This window comes from Motacilla alba, chromosome 9 (genome assembly GCF_015832195.1).
Source record: "Motacilla alba alba isolate MOTALB_02 chromosome 9, Motacilla_alba_V1.0_pri, whole genome shotgun sequence".
In the NCBI taxonomy this organism is placed as follows: Eukaryota; Metazoa; Chordata; class Aves; order Passeriformes; family Motacillidae; genus Motacilla; species Motacilla alba.
In genome coordinates this window covers 22,124,601-22,149,897 of record NC_052024.1, presented here as the reverse complement: position 1 = coordinate 22,149,897, position 25,297 = coordinate 22,124,601, and the positions used below count along the sequence as shown (strand labels likewise).

Sequence of the window (25,297 nt, the reverse complement as noted above, 5' to 3'; positions counted from 1 at the left end):
CTTTTGTATTAGGCAAATGATAATTTCCTTTTCAACTGAAGCATATTGTGCTTTGTTCAAAGGAAGGCAGATTTTTAAGTATTTCGTTTTTTCCCTTTTAAATTCTAATATGTTCGTGTCCTCACCTGGCTTGTCTGTCAGGCAGTGTGAGGGAGAAGGACTATAACAATAAATAAAATGCAGAGCTGTTTACAATGGAGCTGCTGCTGCCTGCAGACAATTTCAGTTCAGTGGAGCTGTGATTGGGTATTTCTTTACTGCCCACAAAAACAAGTTTATGTGGGTGAGTTGAGGTGAGCCAGAGTGACACCAAGGCAGGCTGGCTGTGATTAACTTACAGAAGAGCTGCTGCCTCAAGGTAAGCAGGATCACCGTCTCCAAAAAGGCCTTATAATAAGTTATGACCAGATGGAATATATCTCAGCAATTTATAAATTGTCCTTGCCATAATAAATTGCCTTTTGAGGCTCCTTTTGCTTGGAGGTACCTGTGGAACTGAGGCATTCCCAACAGGCAGATTGTGGATAGCCCAGGTCAGGTTTTCAAGCTGCAAGGAGATTGTGCAGGCTCTGTTTCACAGGTTGGTGACTGCAAAAACAATGTAAAAAACATTGTTTTATAATGAAAAAAACCCCAAAACCCTGCAAAAAAGAAAAAAAAACACCCTGCGAAAACAATGAGGGGTATCCTGCAGTCCCTGCTCTTTGCACTTGGGTGGAACTTTTATCTCTGCCCGTTTGTCTGCTTTCTATTGATTGCTGGGGTTTGAATGGAATTCCAGAGTCATCATTCTCGGGTCTGTACAGCAGCTGCTATCGCAGCCTGGCAGCAGTGAGTTTATAAATTGAATTCTGAAGGGAAAAACCTTCTTTCAGGAAGAGTGTTATGGACCATTCACCTGCCTAACAAAAGCAAGGTAATTTAGAGTGTAAGGCCTCTTAACTGTTGCAGGAGCCTCCAGTCGGATTCTTCTGAGGTTTGTATCCCATTTGTGCAGGCAAAAGGAAGGAGAAATGTACTGTGGGACTGACAGCCATAGCCTCTAGTTTTCCTGGCTGATGTTGGAATATTGCTCATAAAGTAGCTTGGATTTAATGCTTGAGAGATGGTTTCTTTCTTCCTTTCAAAGAATTCAGTGCATCACTATGATTCTGAGGTGAATTTGGTACTTGGTACCACCAATTGTTATAAGAGCAGCAATTAGAAGTTAACTAATTTTTAATGATATTGTAATTTTTTGTTTATTAGTTTTAGTTATATTATGTTGTAAATGTTTTAAAGTTAATTATTTAAAATTGTTTTGTGGGTTTAATTATAATGTAATTTTTTGTAGTTTTATTTTTTAAACTATCTAGTTTTATTTGTAAGGCTATTTTTTTGGAACTTGTTTTTAATTTAATTTTTTTAATAATGTTTGTTTTATGGTATTTTTAAGTTAGTAGATTTTAAGTTTTGTATATAGATATATACAATGTGATTTTTTTTGTCAGGCATTGAGAATTTTCTATAAATCCATTTCCCACATTTGTAATCTTCGCTTCTGTCACTTCTGGTATTGTGGCTCCCTGTCAGTCTCCTGACAGAGGAGGAACCACAGGCATTTCATAGCTGCACTTCAACTCGTTTGAGCAAAATTGCTTCGTGTATCCCATTTTATATCTCCCCCTCTCCAGCCCTTTTGATTTTCTTCTCCATTTCTGTCATCAGTGTTGGCAGCTGATTCTGAAGTTCCACTTGTGCAGCAGCTCTCATGATCTCCTTGCTGGGTGCTGTGAACTACAGACAATAGACACATTAATATAAAAATATTACTAAATTCAATTACTCTAAGAGATAAATGGGAGCATACATCTCAGGAATCTTGTAATTGTTCTCGTTTTCGTGGAGTTTATATTTGCCATTGAGTTAGGGAGTAGGTCAGTGTCCTGGAAATGGAGTTTTGTCTGAAGAAAGTTTGTGATGGATCCTCCAGGATGGCTGATGGCAGCCTAGTGCCTCTCAGCAGAGATAATTATTATTCCCAATTGGCATGGCAGCAGCTAATGACTTTTAAAGGAGTCCTGGGGTGTTTCTGCAGCCTGGGACACGGCACATTCCTGGTGAGATGCTGAAAGGTCAGTGTCCTGTAACAAACTTCGTGTAATTGTGCTTAGAAATGTGTTACTGCCTCCCCTGTACACGTCACTCCACCGTTTTATTATTTTACCCACACAAGCAGCAATGCAAACTTGGGAGAAAGATTTATGGGTGAAATGGTCGAGTTCTCCATACAGCCATTGCAGGGACTGGGTAACAGATTGAGCTGTCTCCTGCACTGTCTGCTGCAATTTGTCTTGTAATAATAGACTTATATCAATTACCATGTAAACTTGCAAGCTGGATTTCTTTCCATTTTTTGAACTTGTTTGGAAGTTGTGATCCCCGTTTGTCCCAGCGAAAGGGAGGGAAAACCTGTAACAAAAAAAAGAGAGAAGGTGAAACCCAGCACCAAGAATGAATTCTGCTGCAGTGCTGGTGTCATTGATATGCACTGGTTGTGCTGGTGATCTTGTTCAAGGCCTGGTGGCCACCTGAGCTGGACATGGGAGTAAATTAATTTCATTTAGCTTGTTTAATTCAGCTCTGGGACTTCTTACTTGGACATGCAGCCAGTGAAAACATTCCAAATTCCACAAATGAGGGTGTATTCATTTACTCCTCTTCTGTGTACTCTACATGTACATAGAATTGCTCAATGGAAAACGAGGGGCTAGTTTTGACTCTGAAGTGTTTTGTCATCAAATCTCAAGTTGTTGCTGGTTTTACCAAGTGCCTCCCGATGGGTTTGGAAACATGAAGTAAAAAAACAGAGAGAGAACTGAACGGGCTTTGTAATTTCTTGACTGATACAAAACCTGAGCGTGATTAATGTTTTGCAAGAGGCTCCCATAATTATGAAAGAATAAGTACAGTTGAGCCTATCTGACACAATGGGTGTAATTGGAAGGTGTTTGAAAAGAGGTGAGGAGTGACCAGGGAAGACTTGTCAGCAAAGTCATCTCACGGTGGCATGGTGCTTGTCCTCTCCAACGAATACAGTACTGCAGTGTTTAACAGATAAAGTGTCAATAGATTGATCTTTACGCTACTGTTAGCAGTCAGACAAGTGGAATTTTAAGTTCTTCTGCAGTGCCTGGTGCAGATCATTCAAGGTGCTCCCCCAGCACACATCTGGAGGCAGCGTGCTCTGCTGGGTGCGGTGCTCACCTGACAAGAGCTCTCTCTTCCACCTGCCACTGACCTTGGATATTTAGGGCAGTAACTTTTAGCAAATTACCCCACCTCGCCTGGGCTTTGTTGTACGTGAAATGTTGATAATGGTGGCTCATTTCTCGTCAGGTGCTTTGAGACCCAAGTAATTAAGTGTGAGATAATGGCGTTGGAATGTGTGTATAAAGGCGGAATGCTCACTGCATGGGTAGCTAAATGAAATGCTTATGAGGGAGATATTCATCAGTTCATTGACTAGCTGTCAATCTCTGCCTTCACTCTGGTCACACACTATTAAGATATTGAACTATGTAAAGATTCTGGTAAACAAAAATACCAGCACCTCCTAGGGCAGGTAGATCAGAGTTTACACTATAAAGCTGCTTAAAACAAAGGTGGAGGGTTTTTTTGGGTTTTTTATTTTTTTTAAACCATTGATTAAAATGGCAGGAATTCTGATGTATTTTCTTACAAATAAAAGATTCTTTTCTTTCACTGTGAAAAAGAATTTTCTTCCAATTTCCTCTAGGAAATGTTTCTGTGAAGAGCTGTTTGATACAACTTCTGATTAATGTCCTGCCTGCCATCCTGATCTCTAAGTTTTTCTTCTTTGAGGCTGAGGACCTACACTAGCCTTACAGGGCAGTGTAAATCCATGAACCAGTGCTACAAATTTTCCTTCTTTAAAATAGCAAATGGCAAGCTGAAAGCTCCCACGGATCTGTTGCCCACAGGGATGTTTTCAGTTTTCATGCATCTTTGTTTCCCACTGAAACTATGAAATGTTTAAATATTTGTGGGGGTAAATTAGTTCTGATAGCTGGGCCCTCATTGTGCCAGGGTTTTTGGCATTTTGTTTTCGTATTTTGGCCATGAGTCCCCTGAGGTTTGACCCGAGCCAACCTTTTTAACTTGAAAATTTGCCATTAGCCCATAGGGAGAGTGGAAGAGGATGGCACAAAAGATAATTTATGCTCAGATTGCTCTGGTTTAGTGCATATAATACCTTAAAGATACCAGCTTTGGGTTTTTTTCTGTTTTAGCACAGTCCTCCTCCTGCCCCCAATGACTCAGTCTCATTAGCAAAATGCCAGCCTGTCATGGCAAGGGAAGCAGAGATGACTGATGAGGCTGCTCAGGGTAGGAAAGTCCCTGTCCTCTGGCAGAAAGAAACCTTCTGATCACCCTCTCTCCTAGTGGGACTCTGTTTTGTTCTTCCTCTGCTCCTTTTTGGCTCCCAGGAGCAGTGATCCATCCATCCTGTGCCTGTTTTTTGGCTACCACACTCCTCCTGTGAGGGAGGAGCCCTGGCAGGCAGCACGTGGGAAGGGGGAGATGCTTTGGGGCCATCCTGCAGCAGTGGAGGAGCCCCAGTGAGCTCTTGAGAGCATCCTGTGGGCTGGCAGGCAGCACGTGGGAAGGGGTAGATGCTTTGGGGCCATCCTGCAGCACCGGAGGAGCCCCAGTGAGCTCTTGAGAGCATCCTGTGGGCTGGCAACGTGCTGCAATCGCTTGTTCCTGCATTAGGGGCTGTGGTAATGAGCCCTTTTTAGCACTTGTCAAGGTAATAACAGTGCTGTCTGCTTAGGGGGTCCAAAACCCTTCCAAGGAGTGGAGTTTGAAAACATGAGTGTGTTTTGGACAGCATGCAGAGCTAACAGGGCGTGTTGGCGTGTTTCATCTCATCAGAAGCTCAGGGTGGATGGTGGCACTTCCTTTCTGCCTGTCATGTGTGAGGCTCACAGCAAATGCCAGCACTGTGAGGCAGCTTCAGGTGATGGGGCTGGAATGGGCTCACTTTGTAGCTGGCAGGTCGGCTGTGGCCAGCAAGCAGTGCTTGATCTCACGTTGAAGATGCAGTCACTGCTCTAAACTCAGCCAGTTCTGAACAAATTGGTTTAGTTCAGTGAAAGAATAGCAGTGTAGGTTTTAAACCTTAATATTGATTGGTCATATTGCAAATGCAGAAGCTCTTGATTTCTATGAAGTCATCTGAGAGCCATGTAAATATTTATCTCTTTGCTATAATTCTTTCCTACACTGGAGATTTCAGACATTTAGAGCTGTTTCAGAGGCTGTTTCAGGTGATTTTTATTCAGTGTTAAGAGTGTTCTACTGCCCAGCATGCATTTGAAAAATACCCCTTATACAACTTTAGGTGGCTTTGGATTGAAAACCCCTCTTCAGTTGTCTGGACAACTCTGCCCTTACTAAAACCAGTCTAAAATAAGGACGACCTTTTCAAATTTCCCCTCTCAGGATCTCATTTCACATGGGAACACTGCTGTTTTCACTGTGCTAGTCCCCCCTGCCTGCGTCTCTCCCTGCTCCTGGTGCTGTCTGGAGCACGCTGCCACCAGGTGAGTCCCCAGCAGATGCAGCTTTGGTGTCCCTGTGTGACCCTCAGGGTGTCCCCAGCCTCTGTCAGCTCGGGGCTGGCTTGGTGTCCTGCTGTCACCCCTGCCTTCACCTGGATGCTTCTCCTGCAGTTCTCCTCTCGGTGACCTTGGAGCTGCTGCCACAGCCTCTCTCTGCCTCAGGTGAAGCCTCACCACAGCTACAGAGCCAGTCTGGGCTCTTCCAGAAGCACAAGGAGACGCGGGGGGGGACTGATGGCTTTTTCTTTCAGTTTATAAAATTTAGTGAACATTTTGATGCAGTGAAGTCTTCAAATGCAGCCTTTTGGCTGATTCTGGCCTCACTGGAGAGTTAGCTCTTCAGCACTCCAGTGACCTAATTGCCTTCAAAATCTGAGAAACAAAAAGGCACTGCTTGATTTTTTTTTTTTTTTAATTTTTTAACCCCTAAACCTTAATGAAACCTATAAATTTCACGTTAGATTTTTAAATCATTTAAAGAGATGAAAAAAGATTTTGAGTATTGAGAAAAAAAATCTGTTTCTAATCTACAATGTCATGCCCATCATGTAGGTCTGTCAAAACAGTCATCTCCTGCCAGGGTTTGGTCTCATGGTGACACACCTCTCTGTAACCTGTCTCCTGTGCTCTGGTGACAATGACAGGTGTTCTGACACTTAAAACAGCGTGGGATTTGTATATTTAAATTATAGATGTATATAGCTACAAATTAATAGGAAGGTAACGTTGGAGCTGAGTATGAAGTGTCACAAGTCTGGAGCTGATTAGAAAGCCATGAGAAAGGTGAGCTGGATGTTCTCTTGGGCAGAGGTGTGCAGAAGACAAATGTAGTGCACAGATCACTGCAGGAGGTCCAAGCTATCTGTAATCTCTCAAGGAAAAAAAAAGGTATGGTTGAGATAAAAATGACATTATCTGTTCTGGTGATAGATCACAGTTGATTCAGAGATTAATTCCAGTTGTGAGCAAGGCCCTGGGCAGGAATCAAAAACCCTGAAAGCATGGCTTCCTCCAAACTTTCCATTCTTTCTTCTTCGCTCCCCTCCTCACACCCACCTGCTCTTTGCCAACACTGTCCACAGAAACCCATTTCATCAGCGGCAAGACACGAACCCCTCCAGATGAAAAGCCCTTTAGAGCAGCCACTGAAAAGCGGAGAGGAAGAAAAGCTCTGCCGTCCTCAAGCGGGAGCGGTGGAAAACGCTGATTGAAAGATCACGCCTGGCTCTCTGCTGGGTGTGACAGGATATAATCATCAGCCCATCCTGCTGGAAGGGAGGCACTGCCTGGCCTCCACAGCCATTAGCAGGGAGAGACAGCTCGACAGACAGCAGAGCTGGAGCTGCAAACAAATATGTCAGAAGGAAATGAACCTCAGAATAAGCACTGCAGAGAGAGTTCACCCCCGTTGTCTTTGTCACAAAAGGCTGTTTAGGCTGTGCTTGCTGCAGAAGGTAGAATTTAAAAATCACAGGGGAAGAGCTGCTGTCTGGCTGCTGACATTTGTTTGTCGGGTGAGGAAATGTGGTTGCAAGTCCCAGCAAACTGAGAGTTGTGAAGAAGGGCTGTGCAGGTACATTCTTCACCCCCCACACTAACAAAAGGTGAAGGAGCAGACTTTGAGTCTCTAGAAACATCTGGATTCTGTTTCATGACACCTGCGTGGCCTCTGTGTGGCTGTGGGCAGATTTATTTGGGCTTCCAGCTTGCTTCAGGGATTTGAGCTGGATCACAGAGGATTTGATCAGGTAATGCAGATGGATTTAATTAGCCCAAGGTACCCTGGCCAGCACCCAGTTCATGCAGTGCTTGTGTAGCTCTGGATGCAACCCCTGTATTAATAAAGCATCTAGACAACATGGAATTTTAACTGATTTGGCAGAATATCCAGCAGGTTGTTATGTCTTTAAGAACATTCTTGTTGTATTTTGGTAGCTTTTCAGAGTGAAGTTGGAGATGGTTGCTGTGCATTTCATTGCCCTGTCTGCAGAGAGCTCTCCCCTTCAGTCGGAGGTCAGACATTTCTGCTGCGTTCTCCCTCCCACCCTCAAAAATCTTTGGACTGTTGTGTGTTTCCAAAGAGGTACAAATGGCAGGAGAACCCTTCACAAGCAAAGCCTGGCTGTTGTTTTCTCCTTTCAGTGGCATCAGTGCAGCATGTCACTGCTGATTGCTGCTCCTGCCACGAGATGCTCTTGAGGCACTGTCACCGCAGTGTTTCTTGTGGAAGGGAGGCGGTGGAGCTGCCCTGAGCAGCCCTGCAAGGACTCTGACTGACAAGGTCACATCTGGCTGGCTAATTATTTTTGCTGACCTAAACACTTTGGCACTTGGTTATGAACAGATCTGCGCTGTAAAAGGAGAGAAGGGATTCCTCTGGAAATGTGTGGGTTTAGCTGTTCAGTCGGGACTGGGTCACAGGTTTGCAAGGCACCTTAGAGAACATCTTTTTTCACCCCCTGCCACGAGCAGGGACATGTTCCACTGGACCAGGTTGCTCCAAGCCCTGTCCTTGAACACTCTCAGGAAGGGGGATCTACAGCTTCTCTGTCTGGTACCTCTAAATCTATTTTAAGCCAGGAACAATGGCCTTTAAAAATTATTTTAGCATCAGAGGAAAGCCTGTGGTGCCTGTCCTGGTTCCTTTCCAGCCCTTGTCTGCAATTCTCTCAAGCTGGGTCTGGGTATGTGCTTTTTTTTTGCCAGAGGCTGTGTTTTAAGGCTTAGGAGTGGATGTGTTAATGTGTATCTGTCACTTTTTCTGCAGCAAACTCCCTCCATCCTGTGCCTTGCGTCTCCTTGGGTGTCCTCTCAGTGCTCTTAAGGAAACAGCTATTTGTTGTCAGCCGTCATCCACCTAGAAATTTGTTTTCTCAGGTGTAATGACTGCAGCAGAATTCTTCAGCATAAATACTGTTTTACAGTCATTTAACAGCATTTTCAGTGCTGATGTTTATTTCATCTAAAAGGGGCAGAAGAGTTAATTACACTGTCTAGAAAGGGAGGCAGAATCTTGCCAGCAACCACGAGGCATTGCTGCTCACTTCGATAGAACTGAGCTCACAGTAGTGGCAGCTGGATTTAATTATAAGTTTGCAACCCTGTGGTTTCAGCAGCAGCAGCTGCTGAAGAATGGATAATGCAAGTAGCCTTCGAAGTCATTCACATTAGAGATAAAACCTTGTCATTCACCCAGACAGCTGACTGAACAAGTATTAAAATGAATAAAGATTTCCCCAGGGAGGTTGCAGGATGAGGTTTGGTTTTTGTCTCGCTGGCTCTTGCTCAGATATGTCAGGAGTGCTTCCACCCAAAAATGTGAGACTACTCACAAATAAAAGTCTTAGATTATCTAATCTAAGCACTGGTTGTGTGATTAACCTCAACAAGTTAGAAAGGAAATGCTACTTATTGGACTTTTTTTGTATTTCTATAGCAGTCTTAAGAAAGCACTATCTCTGCCTGGAACAGGGAGGGATGGGAGAAGGTTAAATATGCTAAAGATACTTTAAAAAATCACTTTATTTGTCATTTCATTCCATGATACGTCAGTAATAGACTACAGAAAAGTAATAGACTTTTCCTGAAATGGAAAAGTATGTGACTACTGGAGTTATATTTTAATTGGTTTGTTGTTGATATATTTCAGCTTTTATAAATGGAAAACTGAAAATTCTAAAGTGAATTTGAGCCTTGTAAAACTAAAATTAATAGCTAGAACCTCCACTGGCAAATTAAACTATTTTCCAAGTCAGGCTGGAACAAGATCTTGGTCTGAATGATTTTTCCAGCATCACTGGTCAGTTGCTTCCTAAAATGACTTCCCATGCTCTCTTAAATTTCGAGGTGAATAATAATTTGGAGTTTTGGAAACCTTTTTGTGTTTTTTTCTACGGTAAGATTTGGTATCCTCTGAAAACAGGTCCTGTTCCAGATAGGTTTTGTTGGTCACATAAAAAGCTATGAAGGTTGGGTAAATTTCAGATTTGACTGTTTGAAAATTCAGTCTTTTTAAAGTTTCCTCTTAGGTGCTTCCTTTTTCTCCCAATGATAATGAAAGCACTGACTTACTCTGCTCAAAGGAAGTGCAGCTGTTATTTGTCTAGGCAGATATTAAATATCTGCTTTGTTGCATCTCCTGTGGAAGAGGCAGCTGTGGATGAAGTGGTCCCTGGAGACACTGCCCCTGTGATTCTTACAATTTCTTTTATTTTTGAGTGTCTTTATCATTCTTTTTCCTTTCCCCTTTTCATTTTTTTTCCATCCTTGCTACTTTCCAAACCTCAAGTTGTAACTTAAACTTTAGATCCAGTTATTTCAAAATTGTTTTCTGCTCCTTCAGGTACTTTCAAATAATCACTTCTAAGTACACCAGAAGTCGAAAAGGCCAAATCTATTTCGTGACCACCTGGAATAAAAGTGGCTGCTCCTGTTTTTCAGGCATTTGAGAGATTCTCATGGTGGTACTGAAGTGGGGGAATTGGTGTCTGTGCTATCCTTTTAAAGAAAACTTATTTCTCACTGTTTCCTTTTTTGTGCAATCTAATTGCTTTTTCTTCGCCGAGAATTCACAGGCAATTGCTTTTCTCGCTGTTATCCACGCTGCAAGGGTGGCTTTTGTGTGCGGGGTTGCTGACCTGAATCTGTTTTTTCTCTCTGTAATCTCACTGTTTGGGAGCTCAGAGAGCTGACAGGAGTTAGGGGAGGCAGTGCTGATCTGCTGGATGTCTGACATGGTTTCCTTCACACCTGAGTGCTGGAAATCCTGTTGCTATTAACATAATGCAACATGAGGGGAGAAAGAGCCCGTTCCATGGAAGTTTTTATGGCTAGATTTTCACCTGTCCATCCATCTCTTCTTCCTACACCTGCTCCAGTCTGAGATGTACCTGCAGTGTGACTTCTAGCCTTCCCCACTGACCCTTTGCTGAGGCCTCTAGATCTGTGGGCTGCATTTATGTTGTAAATGATCTAGAAGCTGTAAATGTAACTTTTTTTGGGGGTTGGGAAAAAGAAACTACTCAACATGATGTTAAACTTCCTGAATATTTTTTCTTTTTAGAGTGGAAACAAATTGTTCTTCTTTACCTTCTTCTTGTTTCTTCTTCATATATTTGATTGGTATTTTATAATTAAACAATTATAAATGTAACTTTTTTTGGGGTTGGAAAAAAGAAAACTACTCAATATGATGTTAAACTTCCTGATTTTTTTTTTCTTTTTGGATCTTGGTATCCTATGGAACATAGTGTTGAAATGGAATATTCCTGAATATTTTCTCATTTTGGATCTTGGTATCCTATGGAAAATTGTGTTGAAATTGTGTGTAAATCTTGTTTAACTGACTACCCTTGTTTGCTGCTGCTATAAATAGGGGCTGTTTATGTGATGTTTTCCAAGCTGAATCTGCAGTGCATCCTTTCTGGATCCTTGTGCAGTCAAAGAAGGGGAGAGTTCAGTTAAATCCTCTCTTCCCTGATTTCTGTGTTTTGTGGATAAAACCTTCTTTCATGCACTGGAAGGTGGTTCTGTATGAACAGATGTGGGAACTCGATTTGGAATTATTTTCACACCCAATCTCCACTTGTAATAATCTTTCTTTAGTAGTTTTATCTGGTGTGGGAAGCAACAGGAGGGAGAATGGGCTAGCACAGTAGATAAGGGAGAGATGTTCATCAGAGGGCAGACTTAATAACTGTGAAATAAGTGAATATATTACAATGCTTGCTAAATTCTTTGCATGGAGAGCAAATTCATCTGTGGCATGACTAGGCAATTATACATTGATTGCAGCAGAGGATTTTGCCACAATTTGTTTCACGTTCCACCTTTGTTCCAGCCAAGTAAACTCGAGACAGAAGAAAATTGCACAACACGTGGGGAGAAATGGAAAAGGAGAAACTGTAGGTGTAGCTCTGAGCGTTGCTCTCGTCATCATCTTTGTATTGCAGAGAGCTTTGTGTGAGGATCCATTTATCCTGGCAGTTGTTCATTATCCTGCCAGCCCCTTGGCATTATCATTCATCCTGACAGGCACATAATAAAGCCAGGAGTTTCAGAGCTGATGAACAACTGTATCTGTGAATAAATACTTCAGGATTTTTGGGTTGGGCGACTAATTCAGTTTTGCTGAAAACATTCTCTTGGTTTTGTCTCGTTCTGCGTGGAAATGGGATGGCAAATAGGTTCACCAGAACCTGAACTGCCATCATTCCTCTCATGGAATATGGACAGCTTGCTGGAGGTGAGGGATAAAGCTAACCAGCAATTCAGAGAAGTGTATGAAGAGTAGCATAATTCATTAAAATACCACAGAAAGTTATAATTAGCCATTCAGAGCAGTTCAAATGGAGGTTTGATGGTACCTGCCTCATCTCATTTTCTTCAAAATTATGTATTCTTAGATGAATATCCACTGTGTATTCTTAGATGAGTATTTGTAATGTAAGGGTGCTGTCTTTATTTAAAGAAACCAAAAAAGAACCCCAAAAAAACCCAAAAAGGTGACGTACTACAAGCATGTTGTTGTAAAAGCCTGGTCAGGTAATATGTCAGCCCAGCACTTCAGAATTGTTACTGCATCCCAGAAATGGTTCTCTTCACTTCCTTGAGTCTTAAAATAAAGAAGACTGTCTAAAGGAAAACAATTGAACTACCCCAGAATATCCAAACACCCATATTTGTGAAGTTTTAGGTGTACCTAAACATTTAGAAAAGGAAGATGCACAGGCTGGCATGGGAGAAGAGCTGAGTGAGGTTAGTCTGCTCTGACATGGTCTTGGTTTACCAGCATTTTTTGAACCAGGACTATTCTCTTAGTGCAAGTTCTCCTTATTAATTGATACACTGCTCCTATGGCCTCTTCATGAATGTTCATTTACATAAGCTTTCAAAAATGCAAACTCAATGCCAGGATCTCTTTCTTTTATTTTTAATAGACACATCAATGCATCCAGAGGAAAGTGTGTATAGCAACAGCACACTCTATCTTACAAATATCAAAACAGATTTAAAATATTCTCTCTGGATAGAGATTCAGAGATGACTGTGCCTTGGGATTCAGGGGCAGAATGTGTCTGAAGTGTAGCTCATCCCAGTGTGTGTTACCTTGCACCCCTGGCTGACCCTGCAGCTCATTCTGTCTGCACATCTCTGGATGTCATGCTGTGAGTTTTGTTTGCCCCTCACCCTGACACAGGTACTTAGTAGCACTCACCTGATTTATTTTATGGGGCTTGTTCCTGTCCAATATCAAGTTTCCTGTCTTAGGAGTTCTAAGCAGGCTGTATTTTTTGCTCTGTTGGGAGACCCATATTTCTGTCACCATTTCAAAGGTTTTTCTGTGTGGTCATTATTAACCTTGTTCAGTGCTAACAGCAAACCTGTGAGGTTTTAACCAGTGATGGTGCAGATCTCTTGCCTGCATAGCACAGATGTGCCAGTCTCTCCAGTCTCTTCCTGGTGATGCTCTGATGTCTTGGGCTAAATTAACTGGGGATTAAGAAGCTTTGCTGCACTCAGTCTGGAGGACAAAGGATGAGGGGTTGTACTGGTCCAAAAACCACATCAGTGGCCATGTCTTAAGGGGTACACAGTCCTGGGGAGAAAAAAATCCATCTGCCCTTGCTGGGTGAGGGCAGAGTGACTGACTGGAGGTTCCTCTCATGCTGCTGTGTTGTCATCCCACTTGAGGGATGGAGGGGTCCTGCTTTATCCAGCATTTCCTCGAGTCTTTTCCTGCCAGTGCAGTTCAGGCTCATGTTTCATCCACTGCAGTGTGTTTTTCTGCCTCTCCTGTGTTCAGTGCTGCAGGACGTGAGCTGTGAGACTCAGGGTGGGTGGCTGTGTGTGACAGTCCCTCAGACAAGGGTGTTGCCATCTCCTGGGAAGCGCTTCCTGTGTTTTGCTGCACTGGAGTGTGAGTGGTGTTGGTGCAGAGCTTCTGCAGAGCACTGAGAAGCACCTGGTGTGCTTTCCAAGGCCAGGAAGGACTTATTGCCTTGCTGGAGGTCTTAAAGATTATCCCCAGCCCTTGGGGTGGAAGCGATGGTTTAGGTTGTACCCTGCAACAGAGCCACAGCTGTATGTGTTGCTCAGGAGCCCCTGCCCCATCCCTGCTCTTGCCAGCCCAGCAGGAGCTGTTTGTGTTGGCCCTGGCCTCTCCCACCCTCTCTCTGAAGGTTTGGTGTGGCAGGTGTTTAGCCAGGTTTGAGCTCTGCATCTGGCTCATTTTACTTTTCTAGAGAGGATGAACTTTTAACCCCACTACCATGGGTCTGTCCTTGGCTTGCTCTGTGTCTGGGGCAAGCAGCTCTCAGGCTTTCTCATCTTACCCATCTGTGAAGTACATATTAGAAATGTGGGTGGTTTATTTATCTTAATAATTGCAAAGCCTTTTGAAGCCCTTATAGAGAATTTCATCTGTATGGAGAAACACTCATTAAAAGCCTATTCAGTTCACAATGAAGGAAGTGGGGCTCTGTGGTTTAAAAAACACTCATTTCAAAATTCTCTTTAAAGTATTGCAGCAACTACATTAAAACTGAGGAGGGCTATTGATTTAATGCACACAATATGATATTGTGCTGTTAGGTTTTTCTTTTGGTAGAAATTTGCTATTGATTGTTTTCACTTTGACCAGACAGTAATGAGTAGTGAAGTAAGTCTACAAAAGTTGCCAATATGAAAAAAAAAGTTTGAAAAGTTTCTTGCCATTTTTGATGTAGTGTACTTGTAATGATCTCATTCTTTCTCATACTTAAGTAAATAATTGTCTTCATTTTCTTGAGAATTGATTTAAGTTTAAAATGCAAGTTTAAATAAATGACAGTGCTTCGTGAGTTGCTGTTACAATTCATAGGCAGGAAAATGTGAATGGTGCAGATACTTGAAGGGACTTTGGCTGAAATTACCCTGAGTTAGACTCTTTTCAGCCCTGCTGACTTTGAGGGAGGGATATGAGGCAGCAGAAGGCTTGATGCACCATTAACCACACTAAAATAGAGGACCTTCTTGGCTTAGGTACTTGCAGCTCAGACTGAAATCACTGGGAGGTTTAAATGTGAAACAATGCAAGTTCAGGTTAAGATGGGTGAACCTGAAATAAACTTTCCCAGCAGAACCTGGGAGAGAACAGGGGCAAAGTGTTAAAAGACCACTTTATATACAGTGGCTTTGTCTGGCAGGGTCCCTCCTGACTGCACACACCCTGAGCAGGTTTGGAAGCTTCATTATTGATAAAAGATGTGCTGTCACCATGGAGTAAATGAGAAATGATCACCTCCTGCTAGAAGTGGTGGGAGACCTCACACACACCAGGCGTGACTGAATCTCTCTGTCCAGGGACTCCAGGCTGGTGCCAGTCAGCACGGCAGAATAAGAGCCCATCCTAGTTCAGGTGGAGAGGATAAAGAACAGCCAGAAGAGAGGAGAGGAGTTCTGACTTCAGTGGATAGCAGTGATAAGTGATGTGGAGTGGCAGCTCTGCAATTACGTGGATCTGGGACTATGCAGGCAGAGGGAATAGTCCTGGAGCCAGAGGAGAAATTTAGGAATAGGTGCCAGAAGAATGGATGATTGTTTCATTTTTAATTCTTATTATTTATACCATTAATTTTTTATAGATTTTTTTTTCCTGTCTGATGCCTGAAAGTTAGTGGTTTCTGCTATAAACTGAGGTTCTGGTCTTGGCAGTGAAATGCAGCTAGAGGATTTTGGCCGGTCGTCTTGCTTAACTCTGCCCATCTGTCATCAGCATCCTCTGTTCTGTGGCAGAGAGAAATGGGGAGTTTGACTTCAGAGATGCTTGTTATGCCTGGCATGTCACTGCTCGTGACAGATCTGATGTACTCGTGTAGCAATTAATGGTGGTGAAGCTTTTCTTTTGGCACCATCATGCTCCGTGAGTTTTCATCATCCTGCACTTAGTTTGAAGTGAACAGAACACTGAATATCAGAGACAGCGAAGGCTGAGGTTGCAGATGCCTTTGCAAATAGCATGAGAGAAGATGTGCTGTGGTGTAGGCCTGGCTGGGCATCAGGATTTCTGTTCTGAGCTTGTTTTCAAGATCAGAGAGATGTTTTGTCTTCATCTCGCCCCGATTTGGAACAGCAACAAAATTCAAGTGTTGTGGATTGAAAATCTCCCTTATTCTGCTTTAGGTAGAGAACACCTCTAAGTAGAGCAGGGCCCTGCTCTGGCAGGTGCTGGGTAAATGTGCAGTGCTCACTGTGACTCCTTTTAGCCCTCACTGAGATGAGGAGCCCTGCAGTCACACAGTGTGACGTGTCCCTGGCTCTGTGCAAGCTCGCCTGGTGCCAGCACAGCATCCCAAAAACATCCCAGTTCTGTGACTGAAGGGACCCCTGGGGATTTGGGGTCCATAACCCCTCCAGATGGGCTCTCAGGGTTGTTGCAGACCAGGGATCTCCAGCTGCTCTCTGAGCAGCTTTGCTCTGCACGAGCGTATGCCTCCTCCACGTCTCACCAGAGCTGGATTCCAGCTCGTGTTTTCTGTGAGATACTTTATTGAATGATCTAAAAACTAAACAAGCTTGTTTTCCTTGGAAAGGTCTCAATAGCCTTTATTGTAAATTTAATTCTGCTGGTGTTTCTGGAAGATCTGATTGGCACAATCCGCTGTGTTGGGCCTCTTCTCAGAGATGGTCAGCAGGATGGGTTTAGCACAGCATTAAAATCTCCTCTGCTGAGAACGTGACTACTTCTATTCTAATGTCAAACTAGTAAAATAAAACAACAAGTTTAAACTACTTTGCCTCAGAACGAAGCTCAGTATAAATATTTAGGCTGAAATATGAAATGTTTTACAGCAAGGTACAGTATTCACCATCTACTCACGTAAAAGAAGGTAATAAAACAAAGATAATCTTTATCTCCACCAAATGAAAAAAATCCACGACGCTGATCTCACTCGTGCCTGTATAAATAATTATTCTGAATTAATGTTGGGTTTATGTTTATTGTGCCACGTGATTGTCTGACAGCTGTTTATATGCAGTTGTAGCTTTATAGCCTGATTCTGCTGCTGCTGATGGGAATGTCAAACTCAGCTTCCTTCAGTGGGAGGACAATTGGACCCATCTGAAGAGTGAAACTACAAATTTTTACTGTGTAAAAGTAAATTGTTACAAAACCCCTTCCTGTCTGGGTTTTCAGTGACTAGAATGTGTTTTCCATACTCAAACTGTAACAAGTTGAAACTTGCATTATTATCTCTGCTGGTTTTAGTGACTATTACAGCATATTTCCAAAGTGTTTTACAGGCATAATATTTCAGGATTTTGCTTATTGTAGTCTTTAAACTGAAAAATGGCCTTCTAGAGCTGAGCTGTCCAAGTCCAGTTTGGCAGCTGCTCTGCTGCAGACTTGGACCAGTCCCACTTCACATCTTGTCAATGGAGTTATTCCATATTGTATTACAGATTTCTTATAGAAATAACTCCACATCTCAAAGGGACTGAAACAACAGTTCTGGGCTGGGACTTTTCTGATCTTTGATGCTTTTGCTGGCAGTGATGCGTGTGTGGGTCCTGACTCAGCTACTGCACTCTTCTGCCTGCTTTTTTCCCCCTTCTTTTCCATTATTAATATCAGAGGATCACTAAGGCACCTCAGCCTAGGCCTGAACACCCCATTTCCTGGCCAGTTCTGATCTCCCAGCCTGGAAGGCCTGGATTATCTGTGCTTTAGAAAAGGAATTACAGTAAATCTTTCATATGGGAAAAGACTGCTCGGAGCTTGGACTTTATTTTATTCCCTCTGCCCATATTATATGTGACAACAAAAATATCCAGTCATAATCATTTCAAACCATCGTTATTTAGATTATTTTTCCCAAAGGCTATGTAATTCCTTCTGCTTCTCTGCTGTTGATAAGGATGGAAGGGACAGATTTTTAGATGTGGCTTAGGCACTTTACCATTTGCATAACAAAAAAAAAATTAATAAAAATCACTTTCTGCTATACAAAAATGTAATGTACAGAAATAAATATCTTTAAAATACCCTGAAAAGCTATTTATCTCCAGAAGACTTTAAAAGTTAATTTTAATTATCAGTGCTGCATGCCAGTATTTCACAGTGAGTATCCTCTGTAGAAGAAATATTTCTTTTAATGCCTTCTTTTGTGGATTGGAGGGTGGGCCTCAAAATACATTTGTATGCTCTCAAAAAAGGGGCTTTACTAAAGTATATCTGCAGAAAGGTGGTGATGTCTGTCATTGAACTGAGTGATTGATTGATGTCTGTGGTTTTCAAAACATATTAGAGGATATTCCCTTTCTTAAATAATTCTTTCTGGTTTCAGTGGAGAAGGAAGGAGCTGCTTTTGGGTGCTGTGAGAAATTCTGAATAGTTTCTTGATTTTCTTCTTCCCAGCCCACCAGTGTTACAAGGTGGGAATCCTGGTTCATTCCAGTTTTTAGGATAGGCTAAGGCACTTTAGTAAAGTCAGCATTGTTTGTTTGTTCATAAATCTGGGGTGGTTGGAGATTGTCTCTTAATGAATATCTGATTTGAGGGGTGTGTGTGCATGTTTATGTCCACATGCTATCAAAGGGTGAGGAAAAAAGCTGAATTCTGTAAATCTGTAGAGTTTTTTAGTCAATCTTAAAGGTGATAATGCTGTTCTCCTGCTTTGCTTAGAAATTTTGTTGCCATACACATACAAATAAACCCCAAGTTCACTGTCACTGGATAATCTGGGCATTGTAAATACATGCAAAAACATTCTTTAAGGGTGGCTTCTTCCCAGCCATCCTCCTTACAAATGCTCACAAGAAGAGCAGAACCTTTCCAAGAGATGCTTTTTTCTGAGGACCTGTCTGTCTGCAGAAAGTCCTTCAGGACTAATGCTTGGGCACCAGGCTGGATATTGAAATCTAGACACCATTAGCTGGAGTGTCCCAATTACTTTAATTGACACAGACATATTTGTGGAGAGAGGCTGTTTCCAAGGTTACCAGGATTTGAATTACAGCATCACTTTTTAAAAAGAAAAAAAAAAAAAATAAAAAAAAAGCCACCTTCCCTCTCCACTCCAGTCCTTTTAAAAGTCAAGGAAATTGTAGTAAGAGTGGAGCAGGCTCTTCCCAGCCCTAGTAAATATGGTCCTAAGCAAAATTATTCAATGTGTTATCTAACGCTGCAGCCACTTTGATTTGATTTATTCAAAAAGTACCAGTGTTATGACTAAATGCTCTTAAAGGATCAGTTTCTGGATCATAGCTGCAGCCACTGGGGAATACTGTGAAACACTTTCCTCAGTGTCAGGTCCATGTGCATGTCTGGCACTGAAAGAAAACACATTTTCTCTCATCACCCCTTTTCAGGAAAAATGTATTACAGTCGATAGAAATGAGAGCTGAGCCTTCAGCTCTGTTCTATATTAATGTTAAAAATGTTCATCTTATTATAAGCTGGCCTAATTCTAGAAATGTCGTGTCTTCCAAACACTTGTAAATAATTCTTAAAAATCTGTGATGCAACTCCTAGTTCCACTGCTGCATTCCAACATCTGGTTCCCTTTAGTGGGAGCTTCAAACACTTACCCTCAATGTGCTGTGTGAGAATTTGAGAGTGTGATTTTATCCAGATTCCAAGGGCCTAACCCTGGACATGGCAGCAGGTCCTGAAAGAGTGAAGAGGTACGGGAGAAGTTAATGCCTAAAGTTGTCCTTCTACCCCACTGCTGCCACTTTATTGTGAATATTGCACCCTAATACAGAGCAAGACTCTGCTGGAACTCCTGGTCAGGTTGGTGCCTTTGCTTGAGCCACCTTCCCCTTTGCCCTGCAGACCCTTCTGCCTTCCCCAGGCTCCCTCTCAGGCATGGAAACCTGCAGGACCTGGCAGTGGTGGCTGGAAATGAGGACAGAGCATTGGAAGGATGGCGGGAGAATCTATAAAATATACATTATTCTTTTTCCTCTGGCAGTCAGTTTTGCTTTTAGCTTTGGAGATGAACACTGGGAATTGACTCAGCCAGTGCTGGAGCTGAACACTTGCTGTTGTCTCCCCTTCTGTTTTCTTGTGGACTAAGTTGTGCTCACAAGTTCAGGGGATCATTTGGTTCTTAATTCTATATTTTCTATAATGGTCTAATGCAGAAAGTCTCTCTGCCTGTAAGTTCAGCCAATTAACTTTCTGTGAACTCTCCTGCTGAATTTCCCTCTATTTCCATCACTGTAAATCAGGAGCAGCTTGACTGGCCCCAGTCTGAAGTCTCTTTATGTAATTGAAAGTGGAGAGTTTGAAAAGCAGTCTGCAAAAGGTTTCGTGGCAGAAATTCTCTTAAGAGAAGGAGCTTTTAGTCCTCCTGTGCTGGTGCTACGTGTGTTGTGGAGCAAGGGCAGGTACCCAGTTAATTTACACCTCAGAGTCCCCTGGGGATGAGGTGCCCCCCACTGGCTCAGCTTTCTGGTTGAGCAGGTCCATCACCATTTAAAACCCATTTTAAAGGAGCTCTGGCACACCTGCATTCCCCAAATCCCTGCCTGTGTGCAGCACAAAGCAGCAAAAGGCACTGAGAGCCTCAGCCTGGTGAAAGCCTGTGGATGAGCATTTGGACATGGAGCCAGAGGAGCTCCACGAGAGCTCCAGAGCAATTCTGTGGCTGTGATGAGTTTAAATAAAGTTCAGTGAGGCACACTGGGCTCTCAGATCATCAGTCATCTGTGAGGATGGGACTGCAGTTGTTACAGGCATGCTGTCCACTGCTAAGGAGCCATTCTCAAGACAGGTTCATAATCAATTTTTTTATTTGAGTGAAACCAATTTTTTCCTCATTGGAGCAGACTGTAAGATCTGTGGATCTTATCCAGCAGATTTATTCATTTCAAGCCATTCTGGATTATGTCAGCTTTATTGACCTATAACCATTAAAGAAAATAAAAGGCTGTTCTCAGAGCCCCCAAGATCTTTTCATTAGGGAATTGGAGAATGGGTAGGAAGGGCTCGGGATGAATTTCCCTTCTAGTCCACAGTTCAGGTGTTTGCAAGAAATGATTTGTGGGTGAATGCAGATTTCAGGCTGTGTTTTGCCAGGAGAGGAGGCAACAACACCCTCTGAACAGCATAATGAAAATCAGGCATTTAGTTTTTCAGTATTTTCATTAAGTGAAGCCTGCCAGTTCTAGCCATATGTGCCATTACTGTTTTAATCATATAAATGATACATACACAGAAATGATACACAAATCACGCACTTGGAATTACTGAGTGTTCTTTATGCCACTTCAGTGAAAAATCGCCTTTTATTATAATTATCTTTTAGAGCTCTGAAGGGAGAATTGTATTCTTTAGTGTTGGACTGGGGTTTTTAGGCACTGTGACAGAAGGGTTGTGTTGAGGACTGGACACATGATGAGTAGAAAGTCTGTAGAGGGAAGGCTGACAAAGAAAAGACTCATTTTCTTTGTGAAACCAAATCTACCAAGAACATCTACTGAGCCTATTTTTCTTAATTTTAAAATTCACTTGCCTCTTTCATTCTGTGCAGAATTGAACACTTGGAATGAATGAACTGTAGATAAGGCCAGTTCCTTGGGTTCTTCCAGTGCCTTCATGCTGGGACCAGTACTGGTTTATGTGAGCTGGGCTGGGACCCAGAGTGGGTCTAGGTCTCCTCTACCAGCAGGCAGGAGTTTCTGGATGTGCCTGGAAGGGTGTTGGATGCAAACTGACCACGGCAGCGTGGCCCCACAGCCTGTGCCTGCCTCAAAAAAAGGCCAGGTAGGTGCAGAAACACTTTGTAGTCTTGTTAAATCCCATCTTTGAAACCACCCCATGCAGAATTTGTGTGGTCGTGGCTTAAATTGCAGAGAGGCCAAAGGTAAAAGACACAGAGTGCACTTGCAGCTTTTATTTTTTTCCAAAGGATACTGTCTAGAGATCTTATTGCAAGAACTTAAAAATGGTAAATTCCCAGGGAAGTGCTTTGTTTGACAGTGTTTATTTAAATTTTGTCTCTTTCTAGTAGATGTGGTTGTGTGTAACACACACACACGTGTGTGCTCACCTCACAGATGTGCTGTAGGAGTTTCTTATCAAACCCATGGAGGTTGTTCAGTCACCACTGAGACTCCTCCCCATACCCAGCCATGATTTTCTAATTCCAGTTATGCAAAAACCATTTTGGGGATGTGGAGTGAGAACGCAAACTTTTGTTTTATTCCAGCCCATTGAAGAATTGCTTTAACACACTTTTCATCATTTATCTCCTCATTTATATTCAGCTGCTGTTCCGGGATTTGCCAGACTCAAAGGTTTTTCATTTTACTATTTCTCTTCTTGCTTAAAGGAAAAAAAAGTTGTAGTAGTTGGTTGCACTTAATAATTGTCTGGGGGTGAAGTCATGGCTCCCTTAAAATTGATAGAAGAGCACTCATTGACTGTAATTAAACTGAGATTTCCATTTGAAATCTGGAAACAAACCTTTCTTTTTTCCTTTGCTTTCTCCTCTCTGTTCAATGTTTCATCCCTGCTCACTTGCAAGGTGTTCAAATGCTCATGGCTGCATTTGTAGTAACAACAAGAAACTTTATTTCTCTTCAATGACCAACTTATGGGACCCACAAGGATCATTCAGTCCAGCTCCTGGCCATGCACAGACACCCCAAAAATCCCACCCTGTGCATCCCTGGGAGAATTGTCCAAAAACTCCTGGAGCTCTGGCAGCCTCAGGGCTGGAGCCATTCCCTGGGGAGCCTGGGCAGTGCCCAGCACCCTCTGGGGGAAAATTTTTTTCTGCTATCCACCCCAAATGTGCCCTGACACAGTTCCAGACCCTTCCTTGTGTCCAGTCCCTGGTCCCTGGAGAGGAGAGGTCAGTGCCTTTCCCTTCCCCTCCTGGGGAAGGTGTAGGTTCCTGGAGCTGTTCCTGAGAGGAGCTGCAAGTCCTGACAGAAGCTATTAGAGTGCACAGAAGCCTTTAAGATCTCACCCTAAATGTCTCACTGAGCACCCAGTTGTCCTACAGAAATTAAAGACGACTTTAGCACATGCTGGAGGTTCTGAAGCAGTTGGTGGAGTTGAAGCCTGTTTTAGCAATATCCTGTTCTGCTTCCCCAGGAAAAGCCTTTTGATGCCTTCTTTGAAGAGCTGGCTCTGGCTACAATGGCCACCAGGTATTTGCAGAAACCTGAGAGCAGTGTTTTCTAAATCTGCACACTGTAAACAAGCCCAGTGGTTGCTTTAGCCAGCATTGTTGTGTGGCAAGCCCTGGGTTTGCGGGGCCTTTGTAAAGAGGGAATTGGATGTACAAGTTCCTCCATTGTTAGGTAACCTCAGCAACCAGCTCCTCTGACAGGGAACATGAAAGGGGCTCGTGTCTCTAGACATTGCCTTGCTGCAGTTGCGTTTCTATAACAACTTGAGGAATCATTAATAAATTTGAAACACAGCTTCTCCCCCAAAGCGTTTCTTGCAGCAGAACGGGGGCTCGTGCTGGATTTCAAAGAGAGCATCATGTCTACAATTTATTTTCAGAGTAAAATGTATTTCTTTTTGAATCAGAATTGAGCTGATATGCTGAATTAAAAAATCCCTGATGGCTCTAAAAATTTGTCCAGTGGGTAGCTTGCTTAAACAAGTAATTATTTCTAACATTCTGTAAATTATTAACTTCTTTAAGATATGAACACATTTATCAGTTGAACTGTTCTTGTAATGTTTTCCCTTCCTATGCTATTTTTCCGCTTCTCTTGTATCTGGAGATTCAGAAATAACTGAAGATCTTGCAGGTTTATGCCCACTTATTTTTATTTTTAGATGTTTGCATTGCTCACCTCTTAGGATTTTTCAAAGATTGCTTCTGAGAAAAATTCATTAATGATGCTTTTTCGAGATACGTATTTCATGGGATTATAAAAAGCAGCTTCGGAGCCCATTTCTTACAACCAGTTTGTTCTTGGGGCTGTCAGTTAATTCGTCTGTTCCTCGGTTTCTGAAATAAAACTGCGCTTATCTTGTAACGAGGTGTTTGACAACTGTTACATAGCTAACGAGAATGAGAAAGTGTAGTCACAGAAAGGGCTTTAGAAACTCTACTAACCTTGTGCATAATATAAATACATTACTTTTTTTCAAAGGTTGTACCTCTGTGACTGCCATCCTTGGGAATAAAAAAAAAAAAAAAAAAAAAGAAGCCAGCAGGTAGAAAACTGTTTCCTAGGTTTTATTTGTTGCACTGCCACCTGTAATCTCCCCAGAAAAATTACATTAAGCTAAGTGCTCAAAGAATTTATGCATATTGCAACATCTCCTTTTTTGTGGCTTCACTTAATAATGCTACATCTGTTCACTGGTTATCATTTACAGAAGGACCTGATTTAGGGCTCTAATAAATATTGGCCATATTGGTGCTTATATGAGCCTGACTTCCAGTTAAAGTTATTCTTCCAATTTAATTTTTGAGATAGTGGATCTCATTGCAGGTGCATAGGCCTACCCAGTAATGGCAAAACTTCCTTGGTGCAAATGGAATGTTCTGAAGAGCCTGTAATTATGACAGAGGCTTGATCAATATTTATTTCCTGGAAGATCTACTGTGGCTTTCTTGGTGGAGGGCTGGTGAAGTGATTTACCTTCCCTTGAAATGCGCCGAGCGCAGCATCGTAAAACCAGATAAGACAGTTAATCTAAAAGTCCATTGTGGAATAACAAATGTTATTATTATGGCCTGTGCAGAGCAGCCCAGTGTGTTCCTAGAGAGCAGCCTGGATGATTCATGTGGTCCTTGTTTCCATTCCAGCTGTCCAGGATGAGTAATGGTGTGCTGGCCAGAACATGGGATTTTCACAGCTCCTCCTCCTCGTGCCGATCTGGTGCTCCTCACCAGCTCTATCTGCTGTCTTGAATGTCTCAAATCTCTGCTTTCAGAGGGCAAAAACACACGGGTGTTGCTGAGTGGAGTTGAGAGGAACTCTGCTAATTCTTCTCTTAGTTCATTCAGGCTCGTTACTGAAATCAGCTCAGGATGCAGAGCCCGGCTCAGTCCAGTTGCACCTCTGTTGAATGTAAAACACTGGCTCGGAGCTGTCTCTTGTTTGCCCTATAATTTTCAGCCATTGACTCTGTTCTATGATGCCCTCAGGAGGTTATTAAGAAAGTAACTCATTATGGGGATCCAAAGTGTAGCGATAATCACTCGCCATAAACTGCGTAATGGAAGAATTTTATAGATTGTTAAAGCTCATTTTAACATCCTTTATTTCATCTTCTGCTTTGGGTTAATGCAAAGACACTGCAGACAAAGAAGGGATGATTGCTGCTGGATTTGTGATCTTGGATCGGGGTGGATAGGAGGCGATGAACAGAAGCAGATGGTTCCTATTGGGCAAACAGGGTCAGGGAAATTAAATTAGTGTGTATTTGTACTCATTTTTTTGCAAATAGTAAGAGCACCAGTCATGATTTCAAGGCCTCTAGTGTGCTTTTACCAGATGCTTCCAATGAGAAATTCTTTATTTTTCTGGGAGTAGGATTAATGCACAGTGCCTGCCCACCACACTCTGTGCACTCCACAGTTAAAAACATTGCAAGAATAGACAATTGTGGCAATAAAACCATTTTAGCATAAGTAAGAGCATTGTCCCTCATTGTGATATTGAAAAAGCTTGAGGTGGTTCACTAGAAAACACATACTTGTGTA

The 25,297-nt window shown here is 42.4% G+C and overlaps 1 protein-coding gene across 5 annotated transcripts in view; it reads left to right on the top strand.

The window, feature by feature from the left end:
- Nucleotides 1-25,297, top strand: part of LOC119704495 (multiple epidermal growth factor-like domains protein 6) — a 191,808-nt gene that overhangs the window by 16,187 nt on the left and 150,324 nt on the right. The window lies entirely within an intron of this gene.